At 37.0% G+C, this 22,450-nt stretch overlaps 1 protein-coding gene and 1 long non-coding RNA gene across 3 annotated transcripts in view; both read left to right on the top strand.

The window, feature by feature from the left end:
• Positions 1-1,384: 1,384 nt before the first annotated feature.
• On the top strand, positions 1,385-3,566 carry LOC101739951 (uncharacterized). The gene is made up of 2 exons (XR_209657.5): positions 1,385-1,474; positions 3,371-3,566. It is a non-coding gene; the product is annotated as an uncharacterized LOC101739951 (long non-coding RNA).
• Positions 3,567-6,376: 2,810 nt separating this feature from the next.
• LOC101740045 (uncharacterized) overlaps positions 6,377-22,450 on the top strand; it is a 91,030-nt gene continuing 74,956 nt past the window's right edge. The window contains exon 1 of one of the 2 annotated variants that reach the window (XR_009973269.1): positions 6,377-6,619. The gene's annotated coding sequence lies outside the window, so the exon portion shown is untranslated. The remainder of the gene's footprint in view (positions 6,620-22,450) is intronic. The other variant, XM_062668833.1, reaches the window with a different exon arrangement.

Below are 22,450 nucleotides of genomic sequence, written 5' to 3'. Positions count from 1 at the left end.
AAGATAGGATTGCACCAAAACAGAATTAGGACGAATGTGTTGTACCAAGCCGGATGCTATCCCATGGACGGATGGAACATTAATGACTTGAATAATGACTGGAGACTCACATTTTAGTATTAATGATCTCTTAAATTACCAAGCTTCCTTTCAAGTCCTTGCGAAAACATCGAACAGAACTGCGCCAGCAGTTTGTGTTCTGTTTTCGCTGCGATTAACTTTCAGCGAATTTGCAATGTGGTTGTCGATTGCATTCCCTTTCTAATAGGGTAACCAAGAGTTTTAAGGACTTTGTCTTTTAACGGACAGGTTTGTGGACAGTTTATACTTTATCTGCTTCAAATCAGGTATTGTGTACGTTAGATTTTGTATGCATTACGCAAAAACAAATTTCGTTGAAAATGGACGATATGTGAACAATATTGAATGTAGAAGTAGTTACAACTACCTTTATTGCTTAAATCAGTGACCGAGCTTACTGTCCACCTGGTGTAACGTGATTACTGGAGCTGAGAATCATAACGTAAGGGCCTCATCCATCTTGATACATCATACCAAAGTCTCAGTTGTAGATATCGTTTTATTTTTTATTTTTATTGCTTAGATGGGTGGACGAGCTCACAGCCCACCTGGTGTTAAGTGGTTACTGGAGTCCATATACATCTACAACGTAAATGCGCCACCCACCTTGAGATAGAAGTTCTAAAATCTCAGTATAGTTACAACGGCTGCCCCACCCCTTAGACCGAAACGCATTACTGCTTCACGGCAGAAATAGGCAGGGCGGTGGTACCTACCCGCGCGGACTCACAAAAGGTCCTACCACCAGTAAAATCAAACAGCCGATGATGCGATCTCAAACTGGAAACGACGCGTTCATCTCAAGCAATTCTTTATAATGCTTACTGTCAGACGGGCACAGTGATTGTCTCAGAAATACGGCCTCTTACAGCTACCCTAATTCCCGACGGTCCGTACCTCGCACCGCCCGACAATTACCACGTGATAACTTACCACTTAATCACCGTTTTATGCTAACTAAGCCATTAAAAGCTAATTCCTAAGTTTTCACGACTTGCTCCTATTTCTTTGTGATTCCACGATAGATGTTGTGTTGGAAATGTGGTTTACGGTGCTATTAAGAATTATAGCCGTAATGGGACTGTAGTTAGCTTAAAGCCCATTTAGTGTTACCGGTGGACCGTAAGCTCACCCACACATCTAAGCAATACTAAAAAAAACGCTATAGATGTAGTGAGAAATTATTTTCCTTCGGAAAAACTCGGATCTTTATCGGAATACGATGACACCCGAACTGTCAATGAATGATCGTATTAAATGAGTGACATTTTCATATCCAATAATAAGGAACTTTATTGTTTAGTGTCAAATGTCAAAATGAATAATGTCATTGTACTGAAGCTATTTGAGAGAGCACGATAATTAATATGAACTTTTCCGAAAAATTACGAAGGTAAATCTTTTCTCATTATATCTATACTAACATAGCATAACTTTAAAATTCATATTTTTATTTATATCAGCATCAAATATGATTAGCATAATAAGAAAGACACGAGCACGCAACCTCACATGCATTCTGTACGTTCGATTTTTACCGTCAAAAAGCTATAGGATCTAAGTATATAGGTACAAAGATACTTTTTAACTATAATTTGTGGAGCGAGAAGTAGGTATAAATTTAGAAGAGATTTTGGGGTTATCTTTAATGGTTGTAGGAAGATATCCAAATTAATTTCAGTTTGCAATAATTCTGTCGCAGATGCAGGAGCTGAACTTACCTTCAATACTACACTGGGCATCATTAAAGATACCGCCCCATATTGCATCTTAACTATATAACTATATAATTATGTAATGTTCACGGTGTTATCTTACTATTTAAGAGGGGGCCAACGCTTATCAACGACACAAATGTTGTTTGAGGATCTTTGTCATTTCACATCGCCTCCTCCTCATCTCCAAGTGCCGCTCGCACATGCAATGGCGTGTGGAGATATGAATACAAAGACGCCTCGTTACACACGTCCATTACTTATATTGCTTTGTAGGCAGCGGTTTGGCTCTGCTTCTGGCATTTCTGAAGTCCATGGGCGACGGTAACCACTTCCCAGCAGGTGGGCTGCATGCTGATCTGCCTACAGGAGCAATAAAAAAAATCTATTTAACACAGATCGACTAAAGATCCGAAGCAGCCGGATCTTCTCAAGTCGCGTTTCGGATCCGGCGGTAGATTCTGCGAAGCACTGCTCTTGCTAGTGCTAGTGTTAGCAACGTCCTCAGGTTAGAGCCTCGTGAGCTCATAGTAGGTACTCGTTCTGCTAATCTAGCATAGCCCATCGAGGGGCCCTTCTTAATGTTTTTTTTTTTTAATATGGCCTTTATTGTCAAAACTAAAACTATCTATGCCGGAGTCTAAAGCGCGATTTTTTTTTAAATTATATTTCTCAATGAACTGCTCAACGCCATTTCGGTAAGGTAAGGCATAGAAAACATTTCTTTCGCATTCGCATCCGGTATTCCCACTGTTTGGAAATTCCTCCGCCCTGGACACTAATCCTTAGTTCCGGAATATAAACACAAAACCAAGAATGATGGTGCCTACCTACCCGTGCGCACTTAAAATATGTCCTATCAACAGTAATTACGCAAATTTATATTTTCTGACGTGTTTCATTTTAATTACCTACTTGGCATTAGTCCTTCATCGTGAAAGTCATTATACGAAAACAATCGACTATAATACACCAAAATTGATTTTAAGAGAGAAACATATTGAATTTATTAACCTACAGATCATCTGAAAACCGTTCATTGTCGACGTGCTTTAAGCAGGTCGCGTACCTTTAAGCCCTCGTCATGTAAACACAATACATATTCATACTCACATTACTAGCACGAGCCTTTGTCAGACAGCCACAAATATACATATAACATGTGATTTATTGCGGTATTACAGCCCTTTGGTACAAGATACTGTATGTAAACTGTTGCTAGGGAACCGGTTTTAAGGGCGTATTGATCTTACTTCGCTGTCTGTCTAACGCATATCTTCTAAGATACGTTAGTTAGGCCCCATGTTAATGTATTAAGCTTTGTAATCAATACTTTGTTGTTCAGGGTAGGGTTAATGGTAAAAGTTCTGGTGGACGAAGCCCCATGCGTTGGGCCCCCAAACCCAAACCCGACTTAACAAGTCGGTGCGCCAAGCCTCAGTTCGTGAACTATGGAGAACAGCTGTCATGACTTTAATAAACAATGAATCCAGATGACCACGACTGCTCTACCTAGAGTAACCGACTATGATAATGATGACATCCAGATGTCTGAATAATTTGTGTATTTACAGGACAGACCCATGGTCTAAATGGCGTTACTTAGTCGCACCCTTAATCACCAATGCGATCGTCACCCGTCGTCTCGACACTATACCTAGTCTTCGTTCTTCTGTAGCGGCGTTCGTTTTGCTCATTGACTGATTTTTCAAAAAACTAACTGTAAACTCATGTAATTACATTGAAATATAATGCCAATGTTCACTCACAGTCGTTTACCAACTCTGTGCCAACGCTCCGAAGACCAGGATGAAGCACTTCCAGATCGACCAGTTTGGGATATTTTATTTATTTATTTATTTATTTATTACTATTACTAAGGCATTCTCTACTACTCAACCAAAGGCAGTGCAGAGTAAATAGTGGTAGATATAATGAAATTTATATTAAATAATATATATATGCACAATCAAATATTCATATAGATATACATACATTCATACATAAATACATACATATAATGGTTTAAACAGTATTAAAATGAGTATATTAATAAATTCACATAACAAATAACTTTGTAGGCAGCGGCTTGGCTCTGCCCCTGTCATTGCTGAAGCCCATGGGCGACGGTAACCACTCACCATCAGGTGGGCCGTGTGCTCGTCTGCCTACAAGGGCAATGAAAAAAAAAAGCTTTATCTTAATAAGTTCATGACGATTCCGCTAACTTTTCCAACAGTATTCGTCGAACCCTTAACTTGAACGCGCACCGGTTAGTAATAGTCCTGATCTCGAGAGGAAGCGCATTCCATATCAGAACAGACTGCACGACGAAAGAGTTACGAACATAAATAATATGTGTGGACAACGAATTATTAAGCTATGGAGAGAACGTAGGGCGCGCTCATGGCTGGGGTGAAGATATTGAAAATAGGGGGTTAGATAGGAAGGAGGTTCGGGAGACATATTCACTTTGTATGCACAAAAAATACATTGTTTTTCTACTTTTTGTACATGTTTCTCAATTAACAAGAAACGTAGTTGCTAAATATTACTTTTGGTAACCAGGCCTACAGCGTAAAATATGTACATATAGTACAAGAGAATACACAGAGCTTATATTCCATCTAAAATAGTTTTGCTGCGTTTTGGTCTAGACTACCATTTTGAGAGTACAGCGTTTGCTGTAAGGAGGAAGAATGTTTAATTTAATTACGTACATTAATTAATTTACTTGTTTTTTTTAAGTCTATTCTACCCTTTAAGCCAGAACGCTGGCTTGGCGGCCAAAATATCCAAAATGACCTACCCGTGAGGCCTCATGCTTCCTATGAAACTCCCAAACTTATTTTTATTCCCTGTTTCGTTTTATTCATTACCCAATGTTGTTCCTTAAGCTTCAAAGGCGATTAATAAAAATAAAAAAAATATCTCAGAGTTAAGAACACCGATATAGTCGCATCGCCCGATACGAGCATACCGTGATCGTTTTTCCCAAGGATTTTTATTTTATTTTATGCAACTTAATACGTCCGACAGGCGACTTTGCGATCGAAATTGTCTCCCTTAATCAAAATTGTCTATAACATCATATCGTCTATAATGCACTGAAGTATAGGTCTTTGCTATAATGCTTTTTTTTCATATTTTTTTTCATACCTAAGCTGATAGCCTTGAGAGGCTATATAAACGTCGCCTTATCTAGTAGGTGAGCTCACGGGGCTCAAACCTGATGACGTTGCTAACACGAACCCCAGCAAGAGCCGTGCTTCGCAGAATCTACCACCGGATCGGAATCGCGACCCACTGAGAAGATCCGGCGAGAAACTCAGTTTGCTGTTTTTGACGGTTAATTTACTCGTCGAGCCCTTCGTCGCATGCGACGAGTTCGACGAGAACGATGACCGGTGCTTGAGGTACCTAAAAGCACCGTTAGTGGATCGGGAGGATCCGAAATGACGTGTTTGGGGCGACGTCGACTGCTTTCCATTCTGTCTGCAGGATTGGGAATGTAGTTACCGGCGGCCACGATGAGAGGGCTCTCGTGTCGTGCCGCTTTATCGAAGTGGGCAATAATGCACTGAAGTATACTATTTAGGTCTATGGTATAATGTCAAAGCAGTTGAGGCTTCGACAGCTATTTACTATAGCTGTTGAAGCCTCAACTGCTTTGACCTTACATCACCAAAGTCATTCTTTTCTTTTTGGCGAAATGCGTGGAGCCTAGTTGCGTGAATTGTTTTATTTTGTTAAATTAGTATTTTGTCATGTTTCAGTGTGTAATGATCAATTATTCTTTTAACATGTGTGAGAAGTGCAGAAGTGTAAAAAATTACAATAAAATTTCCGGAGGTAATTGCAAAGGGTTTTTAAAGAAAACCCACTGAATTCTTACTGAAACATCATTTCATTCAATCTGATCTCGTCTCATTTTATTTCATTTATTTTCGTTCATACATATACAGAATGGCAGCTTAATAAAATTAGCATTTTTACAAACGGCAACAATTGCATCATAAGAAGCCACTTGCCATAAAAAAATATTATAAAACTCGACTGAATGCACTACTTTCCCTTTGCTTGTATATTTCATAACTCCAACAAGCCAGGAATGTCAAGTGTCAACTTCAACCTAGTGATCTAGTCTATCAACATCAAACAGCAACAGTGATGCCAACTTGGGCGTTTTTCCCCTAAATTTAGGGGGAAGTATTTAAAAAGGGACTTTTTAGGGTGAAACTTTTTTTAGGGGATTTTTTAGGGAGAAAATAAATTTTTCTCATTTATTAATGTATTTATTTATTGGTTGATTTTACGTATGACGTACTGACAAAAAAATAATAAATGATTTATCGTTGTTTGAAAATCTTATGTAATATTCTTATAGAACCTTTTTATTTAAAGCTTTATTATAATAAAAATACCAAGGTAAGTTAATCTATAAAATATTATAACAATTATAAATATATAATTAAACTTTTCATTTACTGAAAAAAATTTAGGGCATCTTGTTTCGAATTTAGGGGATTCAAAAATAGGCTTAGGGGAAAACATTTTGAGCAGTTGGCATTACTGAACAGCAGCTTTAAAAAACAGCGAATAGACATGACAATTCTGTCATGTTTGAAACACAAAATACGAGGCAAATCTAATGCACTTGTTTGACAAAATGTAGGTAACAAATGATTTCAGTGTAAACAGTTCGCTCATTGAATAACATTGGACTAAAAATACGTGTATGAAACGATAAAGCGTGAGTTTTGTGTAGTAACAGTGTCAATAATTGTGAATTTGTATCAACGGGTTTTCCGGTCGAGACAAAGGTAGTTTTTAAGTAAATAATAAATTTAACATCAATGAATAACAAACAATATGAACTTCGATAGTTAATACAGAAATGAATTAAGGAATTAGGCATTTTAAATCAATTTAACAAATACCATTCAATCCTTCAAACATTAATATTTTTGTTTGTTGTTTATTTTCACAAAAAAAGTGTTGGAATATAATTTATGAATACTGGCATTATTTCGTAAATATAAAATGTTTTTGGTGGTTTCTACTAAGAACATTTTTTTTTAAATGTGGTTTATTTCGTTACAATTAGAATGTTGTAGCTATATGATTAAATACTATTATTAATGATACAATCTAGTTGGTGATTGTGTGCAGGTCCATCTATATCAAAACTACTAAAATTTTCTTAATTCATGTTTCTGTAAAAGATAAAAAAAAAATGCATTTTATCTCAAAATTATTTTTTTGCATACTGATTTGATTTAAAGTCCCCATTGTTCTTTATTTTACCTACTATTCTTATCTTCATTTTTGACTACTTTAGCTTTATTTGACAGGTTTTTTTTGCCAGTTTACCTATTTCATTGAGTTTCTGAAAATTGTCTTATTGTAAGCTCAATGATCAAAACTAGACTTTTAAATTAAATTCTAATCTAAAAACATGACAAGTTACATCACACTATAACAGTTAGTGGGCATCCAACCTGCTTAGGAATAAAGCCTGTAAATGATTTCATAAATGTAGATAAATATGATGATTAGATAAATACTGTAAATATATGAGCTTTAGACTGATAACTTTACAATGATTATCCTGTTAAAATATTAGCTCAAGATATTATTGATAACTAGTTGTGCCTATGGTTTCAACCCAATTACATTTGCAATTCAAAAAGAATGAGACAGCATTTTCCCAGTATAAAGTCAGTTTGAAGAATGTAAAGTGAGGAGCCGGTAAATAGACATTTACCTATAGCAGATATATTGTTACCAGAACCATGTTATTTACCTTGTTAAAATTTATCCTATATGTTAATCCAGGTTATGAAATATATTTATGCAAAATATCATTCAAATCCATTTAACCATTTACTTAGTAAAGATTAAAAAATAAATCTTCTTCTTTATCCCATTTCACTTTATTTCAGACTTATAACCTTATCCCACCAGTTGGGGTCAATACAGTTAATGTTTTTATTCCATTCTCTTCTATCTGCCATCATCTCAACACTCACTTGAAAAAAAAAACTGTAATTTTCATTCTGACTATGCACTAAGGCATGGGGTGTGGCTGTTGCTCCAGCATTCCCCGTTTCTAAGAAGTTGAAAACCTTCCACCATCGTGTAAACCAAATATATTGACATTAAAATAATAGAACTTAATAGAGAATGATAAAGAAACAATGATACAATTTAAAATATAAATTTGTTCTCTAAGACAGCAAGAAAACTATGTTGGTACTGGAGCATAAATTATCACACGCATTATATAGTTGCTAACATAGACAATTAGTAATTATTACACTAATTTACATACTCTCCATTATTAACCTTCGTGTTAAGAGAAGGTGCATTTTTTGTAATATCTGATAATCAGTAGTGTTAATTCATTCAGTAGATATTACTTCCATAATTATCATAATAATCACCTCAGTATTGATAATAACACAGTATTTTTATATGCATTGTGTGTGAATGCTGGTGATGATCAGAGAGATACCATCAGTTGAATGCTGCAATATAGATCTTGGAACATAGATTGAGGTCTCGTTTGTATTAGTGATATACCTTTCCTACCCTCCAAGTAAAAATGCAATTTGAAGAATAGGAAGAAATAGGATCTTTGTAACTATGTACAATACTTTTTTTTTTATTTCATACATTTTTATTGTGCTTAGTGCAAATAGAATTGCAATAATCTCAGGTCTCCTGAATATGTTTGTGAAATATTTTTAGCAAAAAAGAAATGGTTTTTTTATTAAAATTAATACAATAAAGAGGATCCCGTTAGGAGACTAGATAGGGTCCCACAACTTCTAAGGTATCGATAGAAAAAACATTCCTAATGTTGTTGACATCCATAAATGATGATGGTCACTCACCACCATGTGGGCCAGATGCTTGTGCATTTTATGGCAATAAAACGATTCTTAGATTATCTACATAACTTCCTATCACCGTCTGACACACTGGCAAACTGGTGTTTTTTATTAATCGTAAAACCATTATCATGATAAAAGCGTAAATTATAGCTGACATTTTAGCAGCAATTTTCAAGCGAGCGTTGTTACGTAATTTGTTTTGTTGATTATAATTAAGTGCTGTAGGGTCATTTTTCATTCAAAGGCGTTTCCTATTCGAAATTCCCGTTTTTAGGCAGGTCTTTGTGAAATTCATTCAGTAGCGTACTTCTACGATTACGTACTACTAGTCTCGATAGCTAGGAGAATGCTACGAATAACTAGGTAGTAAGACATGCCCCGGCCCCCCAGGCGATGCCCCTCGTGCCCCGGAATACCCCGCTGGACCTGATCCATCCTGCCAGGTCGGAACGCGATACTCGACCAACCGGTTGCTCTTACACAACGGTTCCGTGGAAATGCTGTCTCGCCCCCTCAGATCGCCCCGTAACCTTTACCGGTCGGGGCTTGAAGAAGACCTGCAGTATCATTACAATATATAGAATAACGCTCGGTGCTTTCCTTCTTTCTCTTACGACTTGTTGATGTCGCGCGACCTAGTCTGTATGTATATTATGATGTTTTGAAAACAAAAGTCCTTTTACGAATTCTAGACATGATAGAGAAAAAATATGCGTAACGGGAACAAATACAGAGCATGAAAATCTTCATATTAGTGCTGTAATTTTTTGAAGGATTTCGTTGCAGATTCGTTTTATTCGACACATCTAATACAATTGAATCCGTGTACAGGAAACTCGGCCCCTGCTTCCGGAACACATAATCGAAGTCCCGTGCGGATGTTGGGGCCAGTGCTATTATTTAAATTTTATTGTTACGATATTAAAATGTAGGTCGGCATTTCAATTGACGCCTATTGCTTGACCGGACCGTCGCCGGGGAGATTCACGAATGTTGGCAAGGTATGAAGGTACGTAGATAAGGGAGAGCACTTTAGTCTTTAGACACAATTGGAACAGCTATGTAATCGCGTGACCGAAAGTGGTGAGTTTTAAAAAAAGCTTATAAGGCCTCAAAATTCTTATTTCCGTTGAAACCAAGGCTCTACCAACAATCAAGGCCCTTTGTCATCGGAGCGTTCGGGAGACAATGTACGAAAAAATAACCAAAAGAAAAGTAAATTGAATATTGAGTAAATTATTTCAATTATGAATCTTCGTGAATGGCATTACTGTCCATAAGCGAGCGAAGGTTAAAAAGTGGCTTTATACCAGTAACTGCTTATTCTGGGGGCTACAATTGTCCACAATGGCAAGTCGTCGTAGGCGAGAAGGTAGTTCTTGTTTTCGCATCGATATGGCTATACGATCGTGTGGAAACAGTGATGTTTAGTGTGTTCAACTCCAACATAGCATGCCGCAGCAATATGCCGGAAAAATATAGGGAATAAGCATAGATACCACTCGGTCATCTATCAACCAAGTTTTCCCTTTCACTCTTAATTTGTAATCTTGATATAAATTTCAATATTAAGAATAACATATTATGTAGGTGTAACAAGTTTCTTATACGGATATATTTGTCAAACAGAGATGACACGTGTGCGTGTTTTTGGGTCATTTAACAGGAGCCAGCCACATTTGTAGATTGAGAATGGACCTATGTAGGATCTACTCAATACCCTATAAATACGCTTCATCAAAGCTTATGAGGGGCCTTAACATAACAACTTAACACAATAATGAATATTTGCTCCAAATAATAATGGTGTATAATAATTTATCACGTAACCATTGACCTACTAAAATATTCCTACGAAATGACCAATAATCGTTGTTTCTGTAATAATTCTTTCTTCATTCAATTTCACTTTAAAATTGTATAATCATCTGTGAAGGAACTGTAGAACAATAGGCGAAGTCGTCTTTAACGAAAATTGTGGTCGTTTCAAAACATCTCGGTCGATTGTGTGTGTAATTTCTGCGTTCGCTTCACAAATTACACTTATTTCCGAAACTAGCATTGTAACGAGCTATTGTTTGAAGAACTATATGAGCTTTACCAGAAAATTGGAATGAAAAATACTATTTTTATGCCTTGTTGCTATTTCTAACGCAAAATAATAGCAGGAGACCTACGATGTAGTTTATAAGTCACCACTCCAAATTGGAATCTTGCAGGATCTGGAATTTAAAGAGGCAGGAAAGTTTGAAGTATTGATTTCATCATCATTTCAAAATTGGGAAGGGCATTTATGTTCTGATCTATGGCATCATCATAACAGATATGCCTTTCGCTCGATAGCAAATCGAAACGTTTCACAAAAGAAATTCCGTGCAAATTACTTACGCTACCCGACTGACAAAGTTGGCCATTTGTATTTTTTTTGGCATTTACAAGTAAAATTAATGATCGCGTGACGTCGTTGATTGATATTACAAAACTGATTGATTAGGTACGCGTTTCACCATTTCTCTATGCGTTTCAATAACTTGTTACGTGTAAAGTTGTTTCACTTGTGACTGTGTAACGTAAGGAAACGTATTATATTGAGATGGTTAAATAATATTTAGGGCAATGAATAAAGAAAATAAAATTGTATTTATGGAATTGGCTGTCATTTTAAAACTAAATAATGTTCGTTTAATTACAAATTTAATCAAGGCGAAACCGCTGAGTTTGATTCCCCCAAAAAATTATGGGTCTTGGTTTAGTTTGCAATCAATTGTTGATGTAACTTCCTCCTTGCGTCGTTCTCCTCATTACTGAGGGTCGTGACTCCCCCGCTGCATCTCTACTCTCCATGTTGTAACTTACGAGTGTAATATTTTGCCATTTAACTATTATCTGGGTCTGGCCCACCAAACTTAGCAACGTATACAACACGCCTATCAGTTGGGTGCAGTGACAGTTCGGTGGGCACTCGGCTGTCCCGTATAACGAATCCTATACAGCTGCGCTTTTCGCTTCCGTAAACGCATAGATACGGCGTAAGCGTTTTATCAATATCCAACCCACCGGGTCTATCCGTGCGTGGTAAGCATGTATAAATTAATTTGGTTTGTTCAATCTTCCGCTTATAGTAGCATTATTTTGATACAGTTTACTTATACTTTCCATAAGTATGTTACATGGTATCGAAGTTAAAATAAACGATTCTAAAATTTAATACATTGATTCTAAGGATGATAGTTATGTTAAAATTATAGATTTCCGTCTTGATCCTGACTGGAAACATACTTTTAAATGAATTTATAATAATTTGGTCTAATTAAACATGACCAGAAAGTTACCTAACAGCAAAACAGATTTGAAGAGAACCGGTTTAACTAAACTTCCAAGATCTAACATTCAATTTACTAGTAATAGCAAAAACATGAAATGGCCGGCGAAACAACAATCTCTTGAGATAAAAGCTGTTGACAAGATAAGGACCGATCGATACTAGACCCTCGCGTTCAGTGGCTGAATGTGCATGGACGTGTCAATGACAAGATGAAACTCTGAAGATAGTATTTGTATATTTATTTGAAGGGCGGGCAAAATTTCAAGCTTTTGTATCTCAAAAACATAAGCATTGTGGCCTAAAGGATAAGAGACCCGGTTAACTCGTATCGAGCGATGCGATTGCCGATTTTCAAATCTCGTTAGCAGGTAACTAATGGTATACTTATATAATACTCACGAATTACTTCAACGGTGAAGGAATAACATCATGTAATAAAAATATAATTTGCGTAATTCCTGGTGGTAGACCGTCTGGTGAGCCCGCACTGGTATCACTACCCTGCCTATTTCTGCCGTGAAGCAGTTATTCATTTCGGTTTGAAGGTCGGACAGTCGTGGTACTGTATAACTAAGACTTAGAGACTCATGTCTCAAAGTGGGTAGTAGCATTTACGTTGTTGATAACTATAGGCTCTGGTAAATACTGAACTAGGTGGACTATGATCCACTAAGCTATAACAGTTGGAGTACATGTGCTGACTAAAAAAATCTCCCGGGGCTGTTAGCGCTAAGCCCTGATGCTTTAGATTTCCATTTCCCTATAACTGTCCATACACACAGCACTTATAACAGTAAAATTGTTCGCATAGTCTTTTAAGATGGTCTAACTACCCCTTTTTATATGCAGAGTGTTGCTACAGTTAAGGCCAGTTCAAGTATTCCGGTCTTATTGGAGGATGGAGGTGTTACAATATAATCAAAAGATTCTCCAAGCTTTGAAACGCATGCATCAGCTGCTAATATATTCTGTAAAATAATAAATAAATAAACAACGACTTTATGTGTAAAGGTAGACTGAAACAACGAAAAGTATTACGGTAAAAAATCTCACCATAACCTAATCGTTCAGAATTTAAATAAGAAATTATTAAAATTTAAATCATAAAATTTTCCTTAAGCCGATTCGTAATATAATAAATATACATGCTATTTCAATTTAATATGAGCAAATTGTTTTGGTATTCTTTGGGAGATTTTCGCTTTCGTGAAATAAAAAATCGATTTGAGTCGTATACATAAATCTGCGGGATCAATGTTTAAGGGGCTATTTGTTTCTTACTCAATCAGAGGGTGGAGTAAAAGAGGATTAAACTTTTGGAAATTATGTGCTTTAACGCAAAAGTAAAGCCTTTCAGTATAATATCATGAGATAAAAACGATCCTGCGGAAAGAATGGAAAGCAGTCGACGTCGCCCCAAACACGTCATTTCGGATCCTCTCGATCCACTAACGGTGCTTTTAGGTACATCAAGCACCAGTTACCGTTCTCGTCGAACCCGTCGCTTGCAACGAAGAGCTCGACGAGAAAATTAACCCTCAGACACAGCCCACTGAGTTTCTCGCCGGATCTTCTCAGTGGGTCGCGTTTCCGATCCGGTGGTAGATTCTGCGTAGCACGGCTCTTGCTAGGGTTCGTGTTAGCAACGTCGTCAGATTTGAGCTCCGTGAGCTCACCTACTAGTTAAGGTTCCGCTGAAATAGCCTCTCAAGGCTATCAGCTTAGGTAGGAAAAAAAAAAGATAAAAATCCGATACTAGACTAAATGTACATCGATTTACCTAAAATAGTTTTACCAGTTGATGTTGGCAGTGATTTAGTTTTACGTGTAAGCATTTCAATGTATCTTATGATAACAATCTGATGCTAGACTAAATGTACAACGATTTACCTAAAATAGTTTTATCAGTTGGATGGACGAGCTCATAATCCATATATATAATGGTTACCTGTGTCTATAGACATCATAACATGGGCGCCGTCATCCAGATTAAGACATGAGCCCGAAGCTTCAATCATACTATGTATACTGTCTAGTGTCGCATTTCCTCAGGTAAGAGCCGCGTGAGTTCACCTGCTCATTCTGCGAATCTAGCATAACCCTTCGAGGTTATTAGAATACGTAGGAAAAAAAAAAGATAGTGTCGCACCATTCACACCGGAACGCAGGCTTCATGACAGAAATAAGCAGAATGATGATACCTACCCGGGTGGACACCCTGCGCCGTAATTATCAGAATTTATAAATATTACGGGAATTTTATTACACTCTGTTATTCCTTCATAGTGTAAATCGTTCGTAAACACGTGTTAAAAATACACACATTTTAGCTAAGACAACTGGCTTGTCATGTTTTTCTTTTACGAAAAATCTGTTGTCCTTTTACTAGCAACAGTGCTCCGAAATAAAAAAAATACATCTAATTGTCGCTATAAAATAATTATATTTTATAACACATAAATATATAGCTTGTTAAAACAATGCTTATTTCGTAATAATAAAATATACAAGTACACAAAAACTAAGTTGGACAAAAACAATGACAGTTTTCCCGTACCGATAACGTTATCAGAGGCCATCAGATTTAGCAGACGGAGCTGAGATAAGATCCGATGTCCGTGTGAATTCTTAATCACCTTGCACCTAATTTTAGCGGTCCGATGCATGCAAGTAATCCCCGTGCAAGCCGCAGCTTACCGCCTTTAAATAATCTTAAACTACCCTCTAACTTCCCATAATAGTCAACGATGTTGGATGCTACACCACCTTGGATGGTCTGTCCCGAAATAATCATATCATCCCAGCTTGAAGGGAACTTCGAACATATCCCTCACAGTCGGTGAAGAGCATTATGTTGCCTATAAGCTACATCAATGGTTTTATATCAGGAATCATCTTATTTATTAAGAAAAAAAACACTGCATAATAACCATTTAATTGTAACGTTAAACATAATTATGTGTTAGCATGTCTTGTATTCGATGTAATTAACTTAACTGGTTGCGTAAATTGTTAATTAATCGTTGATTAAATGAATTTTAACTGCGTTATTATATGTATTACAATACTCTGAAACATTATACAGAATAACACATATTTTTTTAGGCTTAGTTAGGCGGATGATTTCACCCGCCTAGTTTTCAGTGGCTACTGGAGCCCATAGATATCAACTGCATGAACGCCGTCACACGCCTTGGGAAACGAGTTGTAAGTCTGTTGTTATTGAGCTACTAATAGAATATGACAGACTGCTATCAGTAATCTTATCTTCATATCTTATTTTTCTCGAAGGGCTAGCAGATTAATACTCGTATACCGTTAAGTGTCTATTGTGTATTGTCTATTGTACGTCGACTAACTTCAGCCATGTTACGTTTTAAAGCTATTTTTGGAAGCTTTATAGCACAGGACAATAAACATGAGCTGTTAAACATTGACTACACGATCAGGCATGAACGCCGTGCACTTAAAATTAAAGTCAATCATACGCATCGTTAATTCAATTGCAGATTAAAAGCTGATTGGAACGTATAGTTAAGTAGATAAGGAACAATAAAAACTTTTGAGAATAAAAGATTCCGGGTTAGTTCTAAAATCCATATCGCAAATTTCGTAATTTAACTAAAAAGAGTTCGGCTACAAATTTTGTAATTATTGCAAAAGTGGTAAACTTTAAAATTTTCATAATTGCTACTTTCGAAATGATGCGATAGTTTGGTGACCCTCCCTTGTAACCTCAAGATGTTCACATGTAGCAAAAACAAACGAGTTTACTTTAAAACCAATTCCTACGGACAACTCAATTAGTCATCCCTCTGAAATTGGCCTCAACAACTGCCGCCAACCCCCGGAAGATAAATATTTGAACAACAAATCCCGCCCCATGTTGGGCGCCAAAGGCTATGACGTCATTTTAACTTTCTCAAGGTAAAATTAGAGCTTAATCAACGAGGGAGTGTTTTTATATACAAACTACATTTTTTGTTATCATGAATTAATCTTGCACGGATGATCTTGTTTTCTTAGCATTTATGGGTCTAGGACACCCACAAATTATATTTAAAAAAAAAAATTTACATTTCATTATTTATTGCTACTACATTATGCGCTGATTGTAGGGATTTTTAAACAGTACATTTAGTCCAATACAGTACATTTTGATTGATTTGCCTCGAACTTTTTCAACCGCTCGCTTTCAACTATCTTGAAATTAAATTAAAAAGCTTTCAGTAATGAATCCTCCATTAGTATATGAAAACAGCTAGCTATTTTCGAAAATGCTTCGATCGAATCAAATATCGGTACAGGAAGAAATCAAGAAGGAAAACAAAACAAACTTAGGATATTTTAAATGAGATCGCGTATCACATTCAGGCTATTTTTTTGTTTTAAAAAGACCTAAAAATCGACTAATGCTAATCTGGGCTTGACTTATTAATGTCGGAAATATTCAAGATGTACGATGCTATTCACATTGTGACGTCTGTGGACAGCGATAAGCACTTAAACCTAGGTAGGCCATGAGCTCAAACAACCATATATTTATGAAAAAAGAATATACCAGACAACAAAATTGCACCCCGACCTCGAATACCAACTATTCCTCGGAAAACTACTATTTTGACCAAGGATTTCACTCGAACTCCATGGTACAGTCATAGTCAGAGTTAGTAAACTCAACTATGTGAGACAGACCAAATTCACTATCGAATTCTTAACTAATTTCATTTAGGAGTAGTCTTGTAGTGATTAAACATAAGCTCTGTTTCACAACTAATAACATTGATTGCCCCCGTCGTGGCCAATCCGTTCGCCCTTGACACAACCGATGGACCGTGTCAGGAAGACTTGCCACGATTGCTAATTAACTGCCATTAGTCATGCCGACTGGCTTTCTTTGGTAATTTTTTCCCACCGATTTATAACGCGTAAAAAATAAATAGGATATCGGTACACGGTTCAAGTAAAAAGTTCCTTTCGTTTATGTAATGTTTCTCAGAAAATTTTCAGTGTATTTGTCGTATCAAAGTCATGAATCGTTCGTTTTTTTTGTATTCGTTTAAGCTTTGTTGTATGAAGAATGTTCTAGAATGTTTAAGTTGAAATGAAAAACAATTCGTTCGATGTGTCAATTCACATTCATAAACAGCATCAGGATTTGTAGGAATATGTAGATGTGGTCCAAATTGTAGATCCTGCAGTGGATTTCGTATTTTTGGTAGTGTTTCACGGAATTTGTCCATTTGAAAACGATGGACCGCTACATAAATACAAGGAAGTATCATGTTAAAACCCGCTTTACAAAATAACGAATATATTTTATGCGAAAGAAAGAGTATTTTCATAAAGCCGTCCTAAATTCTGTGCCTTCGCTATTAGATATATAGATTACAGCAGGCTGCTTGACATTAAGAGTTTTTGCTGTCTATAATGACTAATTTAAGGGAGACGCCAAAGTGATTGCTGTTATTGGAAACTAGAGTTACTAAAGGCATATTTACAGACAAAGCTTGAAGCACAAAATATCATAACTCTGTGGCAATATCAAGGATAAAATGTTTGATTTGAATTGCGGCAAAAAGGATGTCGAAAAATGCATTTTAACATGTAATAGCATAAGTGTAAAATTTGCAAAACTCCTGCTAATCCCGTTTTCGTTTTTGAGGGCTATGTCTGCCAGAAGCCATAGGTGAGGTGTTAGTGAACCCCTTTTTTTATGACTGTAGATAGGTAAGTGAGTTCGCGCCCTATCTAGTGTTAGGTAGTTATCGCATAAATAGTTTCAGGAACAGATCTCACAGCAGAAAAACAAACAGAAAAAGAAAACATTTATGATGCCCCTGAGTTTTAAGTGCGTTAAATCTGATTCAACCCACTTAAGGGAATTGATATTTGATCCAAGAAGTTTTGTGTAGCCCTGAGGTTATCAACGTAACATTATATTATCGTATTTTTCTAGTCTCTCGGGTTTATTCCATCATTTTTGATACTAAAACCTATAGAGAACTTTTTAAATTGGTTATGTAAAAGTCGATGCGTCATGTCGTTTGATCCGTTGTAATATGGCTTCGGCTATGGCGTAATATGGTTGTAATATTTAGTTTCCTTTTTATTGATTTTCATAGAAACTATTTTTGACTTAGAAACCTTATAAGATGACATAGATAAGTTTTCTTTACAGACTAGTACATTTACAACGGGCAGTCTCATCCCATGGGATATAACAACAACCATTATTTTGATCCGTTTCAGTTTCTCACATGAAGTCCTCTTTTAAATAATTACCGAAAGAACTTCTAGTGTTTGATTGAATTCAACCCAGATGGCACGTAAAAATGTTACTGATCGATTTAATTCTAATGAGATGTACACCGAGCATCTGAGAACCATATAGTGCGTGCCAAAAATTCTCCACTCAATCACGCTGTTGATAAATGCATAGATTACAGGCGGCAGAAATTAATTTTGCTCCGATGTCGGAAGAAATAGTAATAATGTTGATATATATAGACTGTACATAACAAAAATTGACATTGGTTTTCATTAAAATCATTTTCATTTAATTTCGCTTTAATTATATTATGCCTCTATATAGTATACATGTATCTATAGATAGGATTTCGACGATGATAAGATACATTTAATATTTTTATTGACTGTACGACAAAGATGAGATACTACTAGGAACACGGAAGCACGCAAGATATCTGCCAAGAAGCAGTCATGTGCTCTGGGTTAAAGGGTAAAACGGCCGACAATACAATTGAGATTTATCGCATATCTCAAGCTGTGTAGTGGCGTTCACGTCTATGGGCTCTGTTAAATATTTGTTTACCAGGTGGACGCATCTAACTCGGTAACATCTGACTCGGTGATTCAATAGTTAGCGGTCCTGACTGTTGTGTCGAGGGTCGTGGGTTCGATTCCCACATCAGGCAAACATTTGAGCAGTCTTTTTTGCTTTTTGCTTTGTCTGGATATACATATTTAAATATATATAAGTATATTTATCAGACTTTGGTACCCATAACACAGGGAATCCTAAATTGGAGCCGGATGACATGAGTGATTTGTTCCCAATTATCATCATTATAATTATCTAAACAGTAAAAAAAAAAAAAAACTATGTTCAGGACCACTTTTTTTTCATATTTTTTAGAAACTGAATCTGATTCGTTTCAATTGGAACAATCCCCGGACTTTCGTAACTCGAATGCTGTGGCCGGTAGCGTTTGTTACTGATCACGTTTCTGATGGAAGCAGCTGAGAGGTCATGATGTCGTGATCGCAAAATTAAGCCATCAGAACGGAGATTTTTTTTACTTTTTTGTCGTTGAGGATTGGGTTATAGACATCATTAGACACTCGAGATGTGATCGAAGTCCTCGTGGGCTAAAGGATAAGACGCACAGTGCACTTATATCCAGTTATGCAACTATTCCAGTATTCAAATCCCGCAGGAATAACATCGTGTAATAACAAATCCGCAAAAAATATAATTCGCGTGATTACTGGTAGTAGTCTTTCGAGCCCGCGCGGGTAGGTAGGTACCACCACTGCCTCTTTCTGCCGTGAAGCAGTAATGCGTTTCGGTTTGAGGAGTGGGGCAGTCGTTGTGCTGTAAAACTGAGATGTGGAACTCATGTCTCAAGGTGAGTGGCTATGGGCTCCACTTACCACCTGGTGGGTTGAGCTCGTCTAAATTTCTTAGCAATAAAAAAGCCTCCAAGTTCAAAATGGTCTATGCCACACCAGGATTTTCGGCAGACCGAACCTATGAATCCGAAATGTCATAGCGTGTTCAACAGAGATGCGTGATGCTCCCGGTCATCGTTCTCGTCGAACCCGTCGCTTGCGAGGAAGGGCTCGACGAGTAAATTAACCCTCAGACACAGCCCACTGAGTTTCTCGCCGGATCTTCTCAGTGGGTCGCGTTTCCGATCCGGTGGTAGATTCTGCGAAAAACGGCTCTTGCTAGGGTTCGTGTTAGCAACGATGTCAGGTTTGAGCCCCGTGAGCTCACCTACTAGTTAAGGTTACGCTGATATAGCCTCTCAAGGCTCTCAGCATAGGTAGGAAAAAACCCTAAAAAAACGTTATGCTCGGACTGAGAATAATAATAAAAACATGTAAAAATTTGTGATTTACTTTTTATAATTTATAGTGATATAACTTAAATAAGCAATCCAAAAACGTTTTATCGCTTTACAAGCAAATTCCTCCTTATGTCGTTTAAAAATGAATCATGAAATTACGTATGAGTTCCCCAGGCATTCTCGATGCCTGAATATTTCGTAACCGGTTCGATATAATTTGAGACATGTGACAGTTGAAATAAAACACAACAAGACAACAAACGTTCTCCGATTGCAGACTTTATGATTACGTAAAACGGAATTAAATATAGTAGTACTAAGCTTTTCGGTGGCGGTTTCTTGACAAGCAATGTAGTGCGCGCGTAAAGACATTACAGTGGGACAAATCCCATACCTTCAGACTGAGCATGGGCTCGCTGACATGTCCTGGTGAAACAGGAAAGGCCTCCGGGCCACCAGTTATCCTTCATTCCTAACAATCTATATATAAAAATGAATTGCTGTTCGTTAGTCTCGCTAAAACTCGAGAACGGCTGGACCGATTTGGCTAATTTTGGTCTTGAATTATTCGTGGAAGTCCAGAGAAGGTTTAAAAGGTACATATGAAAATGCTTGGAATTAAATAAAAATAACAATTTTGTTTTCCCTTTGATGTTTCTCCCGTCGGACGGATTCCTTTTGTTTGTTTTAAGTTTATTTTATACAGAAGTTTAGATCTTTTATTTATCAATTGAGGCACTACGAAGTCTGCCGGGTCAGCTAGTAAAAAATTAAAATAAAACACACGACCGTGGGACAAAATGCAGCCTATATTATTTGCCAGGGTTCAAACTATTTTCTATACTACAAACATAACTACACTATACACTTACTTTCATATTCATCATTTTATTCGCCATGTAGTTCTTCTGACGTTGAAGATTATTTAAGACAATTGAAAAATAAATAACAATAATTTCATTCTGTAAAATTACTTTATTAACTCCTTTTAGAAATTTCGGAGGGGTCCTGGGCAAAAAAACACCCAGACACAGAGAAAAGAGTCTGCGCCCTTTTGTTTTTCTATGACTTCTCTTCCATGTTCAGACAAATCCGATTTTACTGCTTTTTTATATGTATGGAATATACTCTATTAATAATTAATAATAACGCTATGAATTGTTGGGGTTCCATATTAAATAATGACAGATTGCAAAGACAACTATAAAACTCTTAAACTTTTTGTTCATTAAACACCAATAGCTACAAAAAAAATATATTGACAAACAGTTAAAAAACGCAATTGAACTATTTTATATTTGTCTATTTAGGCATGTATTGATATAAATTCAGAATAAAAGAAAAACAAATCTCATATGTGTGTGTGTGTGTGTGTGTGTTTGTCTGTGCATATGTTTGTGTGTATGTGTGGCTGTGCCTATAATATGCATATGTGTGTGTTTATGTCTACTCATTTCGGTCAATTTCGGATCCTCCCGATCTAATAACGGATCTTTTAGGTACCCCCAGCACCGGTCATCGTTCTCGTCGAACCCGTCGCTTGCGACGAAGGTCTCGGCGAGTAAATTAACCCATAGACTCAGCCCACTGAGTTTCTCGCTGGATCTTCTCAGTGGGTCGTGTTTCCGATCCGGTGGTAGATTCTGCGAAGCACTGCTCTTGCTAGGGTTAGTGTTAGCAACGACGTTAGGTTTGAGTTCACCTAATAGTTAAGGCTACGCTGAAATGGTCTCTCAAGACCATCAGCTTACATAGGATTAAAAACAAAAAGTCGGTATCTTTCCGTCTGTGCCTGCGTGTGTGTGTAATTGTTAATTCGATTTGATACGTCTCGTTTTGTTTTCAACCACATACATTTTGTCTACAGTTCACGTTAACGTGTGAACATTTGGAACGCGACCAGCAAGTACTGAGGTCGACACACGTGACCCAGTTGCACTCGTCGGCGTAGCTCGACTTGTTTGTTTGATGCGAATTAAAACTTGTTTAACATAAATAATCCCTATTATATACTGTAATAATGACATAACCATTTCCGTCATAGCATAGGAACTGAAGTGAATTGATAAAGTTTCTTTTTTTATTGCCCTTGTAGGCAGACGAGCATACGGCCCACCTGATGGTAAGTGGTTACCGTCGCTCATAGACGTCAGCAATGCCAGGGCACAGCCGAGCCGCTGCCTACCGCTTAATACTCTCCACAAGCCTCGTTTGAAGAAGGACATGTCATAGCGCTCGGGAAACACCGTGGAGGGGAGCTCATTCCAAAGCCGGATGGTAGTTTTAAAAGATTTAATAAACAATTGTGTGAAATCGTGCACCAGTGTGCTTAGT

The sequence above is a fragment of the Bombyx mori genome, chromosome 5, assembly GCF_030269925.1.
Source record: "Bombyx mori chromosome 5, ASM3026992v2".
NCBI classification, from domain to species: Eukaryota; Metazoa; Arthropoda; class Insecta; order Lepidoptera; family Bombycidae; genus Bombyx; species Bombyx mori.
The sequence above is the reverse complement of the archived record's forward strand: the minus strand, read 5'-3'. Positions and strand labels throughout refer to the sequence as shown.